A 6,048-nucleotide genomic window follows, 5' to 3' on the forward strand; every position below is an offset into this window, starting at 1 on the left:
TGGGACGGAAGCCGGGCGGGCTCAGACTGGGAACGCCTTCGCTCCCCCCTCACGGCGGGCGTTCCCTTCTCGCGTTCCGAAAACACCGAAAACAAGCGAGGCCGTGACACAAACGTTGCGGAAACTCGCGGGAAGAAGCGCGGGGAGCGTTGTTCGCCCCGCCCGAGGCCGTTCCGCCCACGGCGAGAGAGGGCGGCAGGTGCGCTGCGGGCCCGTCTGCTCGCAGGCGGCGCTGGGGGAGGCTCAGGCCGACGGTGTCCTTGAAATTATCTGGAACACCGAGGGAAAAAAAGAATAACCACCCTGAGATTTATTTAGAGGCAGAAATCTAAAAATGTCGCACCAGAGTCTGGAGTGCACGGCTGGGCTGTGGAGCGGGTCCCGTGTGTGCAGGGACTGGGGCGGCAGCAGAGCAGGGAGATTCTGACACGCGAGGTTTGGCACAGCTCGTGTGACGTTCCTTTATTTTGCTGTCCTGCTTTTCACAGGTGGTTAATTACGAGTAACGCCAGTGAAATCCGTGAGACCGTGTTCACCCCGAGCCTGGAGAATGGGAAACGCATGTAGGGAGCCGGTGGTGCTCAACAACACCAGATCCCGTACGCGCTTTCTGCAGGGGATGTCCCGTATTTCATTACGCTAATAGGTCTGCTGCCTCGGGTTTTATGGAAATGAGGCATGATTTATTTACAACTTGGTTGATTCATGGCAAGGGGGGGTGGGGGGGGGGGGAAAGAACTAGACTAAGTATCTTTGAGAAAGAAATACACGAAGGATATCCCAGATCAGCACTTCCCGGTGAAATACATTATAAATGTATTACATGTTAACACATGAGTCAGGTTCCTGCTTGATAGCGGTTCTTTTGAGGAATAAATGGCATGCTTTTTAAAGAAACAAGCAAAGTCTGAATCTGAATTTGACAGCAGTAAAAGCTATCAAGAATGTCTTGACAGAGCAATCTTGCTATAGCTTCCTAGATTTAGCCTTTATTTTAAAATTAATCTTTCCAGATTTAATGTTCATGATACCATGTAACAATTTTTCCTATGCTATAAAAAAATTATTTCTTGGATAAACCCACATAATCCCTTTGTACTTTCTTAGGAGTTGCTCTCTGCCATTAAAACTTCATATGTAACATATGGGATTATGAAGAGGGCTATTGCATTGCACAGCAAGATCTCATCTTGCAAACAGATGACACGAATAGAGAATTGTGCAGACTGTCACTGCCTTCTGTGCTATTCCACAGCAGCAGGATCACCATCTCAAGTGTAACTTTTGCCTAGATGTCTGCAACATTACACATATTGATTGACGTTTTCATGAGGTCACAAAATCATAAATCCCATTGAGCATATAGGAAAGGGAGTGGATCAGGTTGTAATCCCAATTAAATTGAACTTTCAGGTTTCTACTAACTTCAGTGAGGAGTGTTTTACTACCAGTGAAGAGAACAGGAGAGCTGCTGCTGTGTCCTAACTAATACATCTGAACTGGAGAAGCTGCAGCAGTTGTATGCTTTATATGCAGTTCTGTATCCCAGCACTTTTCTTGACAAGATTAAATGGTCAGCAGAACTCACATAAGTGTTTATAATACTGGGAAGCCATTTCAAGGTGGTAAGACAGACTAATTTGAGGTTATGAGGTTATGTTCCCAGGGGCTTTTACACAATGAGATTTGTTATTTCAACACAAGAAGTCATGAAAGTAAAACTGGATATTAAGCTGGTTGTACACAGAGCTTTCAGCTGATGCAATGGAACAGCATTTCATCAGTAATTGACGAACTTAAATATATGATGGAAATCCACAGGTAAATAAGTATGAAACATAAGCTACCTAAATTTCATCTCACTTAAATAACAAATCTCTACTAAGAAAAATGCATTTCATTCCCAGTAGTTGAATGTATTTTGCTTATTTGTGTGAAATTAGGTTGATTTATTTCAAACTTAATCATTTTTCATCTCCAAGTAATGTGGGAGAACTTGCCTGACTGGACAGAAAACAGTGAAAAAGTCCCACTGAAACAACTAGAACAATCATCTTCTTGTATTAGCACACCAGTGTTTCAGTGTGGAATGCAGCTTAATTTGCTCAAATTGATGCTGACCATGGAATATATATTATGACATTTGCTTAAGATAGTTGCTGTGTTTTTAAAAAATAATGACTCATTATGGCAAGGCTGTCCGTTATGAAATTGTTCTTTTGTTCCCAAGATACATACCAACAGAAAGGTCACACTTGAAAGGGCTGTTATGCACACTCAAATAACAGGAATGTCTAAGATTTAAATTGGGCAGTGATTAAATAGACATGAGATCTACATAAATCTATACAATATACATAATACAGAAAGTCATGCTGGGTGACCTGAGTGGCCACTTAGGTGAAAAAAACTCAAGTCTCTCACAAGATTGAACTGTGTTATCACCAAAAAGAAAAACAAACCAAAGCACTCAGAACCAGTTATGTTAGATCTTCTATCCACAGCTATCACAAATATGCCCGGGTATCTGATTACAACATCATCTTGATCGAGTGTTGTGTAAGAGAACTCGACAATGTCTAAGTTCTTAAGGAAGCCATCAAAAAACTCTGAAAACCCTGTGGAATTTTAAAACACTTGGTAGCTGCATATGATTGAACATCCTTTGTAGCTGATTTTGAATACTCAATTGTAAGGGTCCAGTTCTCAAATCTGGCAGTTTGTAAACAATTATTGCTACTTCTTGGCTGCAACACGGAGTAAGTGAATAGTTCATAAGCAAAAATGGTTGTCAAACTCAGCAGGTGCTGACTGCAATTTTGCTACTGAGTGTTTTGGCTTCATTGCTGCATCTGCTGGTAATGGAGATATCCTTCCTGAACACAATGGAGGGGAAACAGATCAAACGAAGAAGAAAATCTAGGTTGACATAAAAATAAAAAATGAAGACTAAACCAAAAGATCTCAGCAATATGGAAAGGCACGTGGTAATGACTGTTCAGAACTCAAATCACAGGATTACAAGCAAATCTAACAGCACATGTGTGGGTTACTCACAGCCTTACTTCTCTGGGCTCTGTTTACATCCAGTGGGTACAAAGTCCTATGAAACACAGGGATGTGATTACACACATCTCACTGAAGTCAAGGCAGCTTCTTATATGGAAAGTTGAACATATGTATAGGCTTAATGGCACTGGCATGGAAACATGAAGTAAAGGTTGCTCAGTAACACCCTCTGCCTGACATCCCGGCAGGCTCACACTGAGCTCCACGACAGCAGCACTAGCGGGGCTGGAGGCTGCCATGGCGAGCAAGTGGAAAATGCAGCAGGAATGAAGGAGTCTCCAAAATGACAGTTTAACTGGCCTGGGACTAAAATCTTCAGCATAATTACTGAAAAAGACAAGTACAGAAGGTGAAGTGTATCTTGACAAATCAACCATATCTGGTAATGTGACATGTGGTGTCCTGCACAGGCAGCCACAGGCACACTGCACAGGCAGCAGGGAACAGAACTGGAACCAAAGGGGGAAGGTGAGCTGGGAAGTTCTCCAGGAAGCTGAGAATCACGATTCCAATAGCCATTACTACCTGGCAGCAGGCAGAGTGAGCCCAGCACTCCCACTGAGAGCAGCTGCAGAGAGAGGCAGCAGAGCCAGCCAGGACAGAGCTGCCATGCAGCTCTTCCTAACACAGCCAGGAAGGATTAGCTTTTACTCTTGCTGTAATGCCTACACGTATTGTATCTAAAATTTAGCACTACATATGCAATTATTCTATCACAGATTGCAATCTACCTTACCACACAGTTAGAGGCATTTAAGATGGTGATACTACTTTCTTAATATCTTAATTAACCCTTAAATAGTTGACTAGCTTGTAATGTAGTTTACCTAGTTCACTAATCTAGTTCAAAAATACATTTTTAGCACTTTGAAAATAACAAAGTAACCGCTACACTTTTGTATTTAAAATCCATATTACCATCAACACATGGAAATTTAGCTCTGTATTTAGGCTGTATTTTTGAGAAAGCAAGGGGTACTGTCCCAAGTGATATCATTTTACTCCACACATACACAGTTCCTACTTAAACCCACTACCTCTCAAAGAAAAAAATATGAAAAGATCTTCAATAACAGACAATGTTCTACAACTGAAAACTCCTGAGTAATTATGAAATCAAGAATTTACAGATTAAAACTCAAATAACTTCATCGTATTATTCTGCTGGGTGCATTTCAGCTCCCTTGCCACTTTTCTAGGGGTTTTTGTTGCTCAATGTATTTTCAGGCCTATTTAAAAGGAAAATGAAATCAAACTGGTTTCAGATCCAATCCGTTAAGAACAGGACTTCGAGACGCACAAAGAATATATTCCTTCAAAGTATGTTTGATTAAAAATAATAGTAAAAACCTAAAATTCAGACATAGCACCCACATCCTCCTAGATTTGCTTGTTGTTCAGTTTTAATGCATAAGCTGCCAGCAACTCAAAAGAAGGGTTTATATATGCACAGCTTAATCACTGTTGTAATCTTACACAAGATTACAACAGCCATTAAAATGTTCTTTTGTAAACAGTGTTATGGTAACTAGCTAAAATGCCAGTTTGTCTTGTACCATCAGCAACAAGAGGTGTATAAAAACACCCAAGAAGGTGTGACAAGTGTGGGTCTCACAATTAACAACAATTGCAGAAATGAAATGATTGGACCCGAGACTGAGAATGCAGTGAGGCTGCTTACCACCTCTCAACCAACCTGCAGTGCAATGGTGTTTCTTGGGAAAAATCATTCACCCTCTTTTTCAAGTCCTTGTTCACTTCTCCTGAGGAGACAGAAATGACATCAGAACCAGATCTACCAGGGACTATGGGTGAGCTATACAGCTATTGATGATTTCTGCTGTAGTTGTGTGGCAACAGAGCTCCTCAGTATTTCCCCAGAGAAAATCCTCATCTTCCAGGCTAAGAATTGTGAGAACTGAGAAAAGGGGTAGAATCCCTTAGGGACTATATAAATCTTCCTTATGTGCCTAGAGCACTGCTAAGGCACTGTACACATGAGAAAGAGATGAAGTATGCTAAAACATACAACCCTTTCTTAGAGGCAGACTGACTCTTTTTCTGTCTAAAAACACTGCTAGTCCTCACTGTTCAGACTGACAGTCCTTCACTAGTTGGACTAGTCCTATAACAATTAGTCCTTCAGGACAAAAAGATAAAAACAAGGGAACTAGATGGATATGACAAGATTTACTGCAGTATCCCCATTTCCTTCTTGGAAAAAATGCAAAATGGCCAAAATGCCTCCCCAGCAGACAGAGCTGGGATGGAAAAGGTTACATCAAGTACAACAAACAAAGTCAAGAAGACTTTTATTTTCAGTGATTGTAACTTTATGGACAGTTCTCTTTTTCCCCCTCCTTTAGAAGAGAGGAGTTGTTCCTTCCCATAGCAAGGGAAATGGCAGATAAAGGAAATCTACTCAAATAAATAGCTGTCACTGTCCCCTGTCTCCATGGGAAGGAGAACCCAGAAATTGCTGTGACAATCCCTTGTCCCCACAGGAGGAAGAACCTTGCAAGATTTGCTATCCAAAATAAAGTCTCTGGATCTGCAGGTAAGGGTCCCAATGACTGTGCACTGTTGTTAAGTTCAACTTCACATCACCAGGTATTACTGGAATTTTCAAAGTAAAAACTACATTACACATCACAGCATTATAAGGAAACAAAATACAAGGTGCTTTAGTCAAATGTTATATACAGATTTTACAAAGGAAAGAAAACTCTGCTTAAAAAATAAAATTTTACTATTGTTTTAAGTGAGTGGATAAATTAAAAACACCTACTAATAAAAAAATATATGAGTGAAGAAGAAATTCTCACCCAAGATTCAACATCATGCTACTCATGGTACACATAAGTTTCATGGTGTAAACACTAGGAAAAAAAATCACTTGCTCTGACAACTGCAGAGCAAAATGATTTTCTAAGGGACATAACTATTCCTCAGATTGAAGTTAATTTTATCCTAATTAAT

The 6,048-nt window shown here is 40.7% G+C and overlaps 1 long non-coding RNA gene across 1 annotated transcript; it reads left to right on the plus strand.

The window, feature by feature from the left end:
* Positions 1-23: 23 nt before the first annotated feature.
* On the plus strand, positions 24-719 carry LOC148222240 (uncharacterized). The gene is made up of 2 exons (XR_015806510.1): positions 24-199; positions 489-719. It is a non-coding gene; the product is annotated as an uncharacterized LOC148222240 (long non-coding RNA).
* Positions 720-6,048: the final 5,329 nt, after the last annotated feature.

This window comes from Sturnus vulgaris, chromosome 13 (genome assembly GCF_052056855.1).
Source record: "Sturnus vulgaris isolate bStuVul1 chromosome 13, bStuVul1.hap1, whole genome shotgun sequence".
Lineage (NCBI taxonomy): Eukaryota > Metazoa > Chordata > Aves > Passeriformes > Sturnidae > Sturnus > Sturnus vulgaris.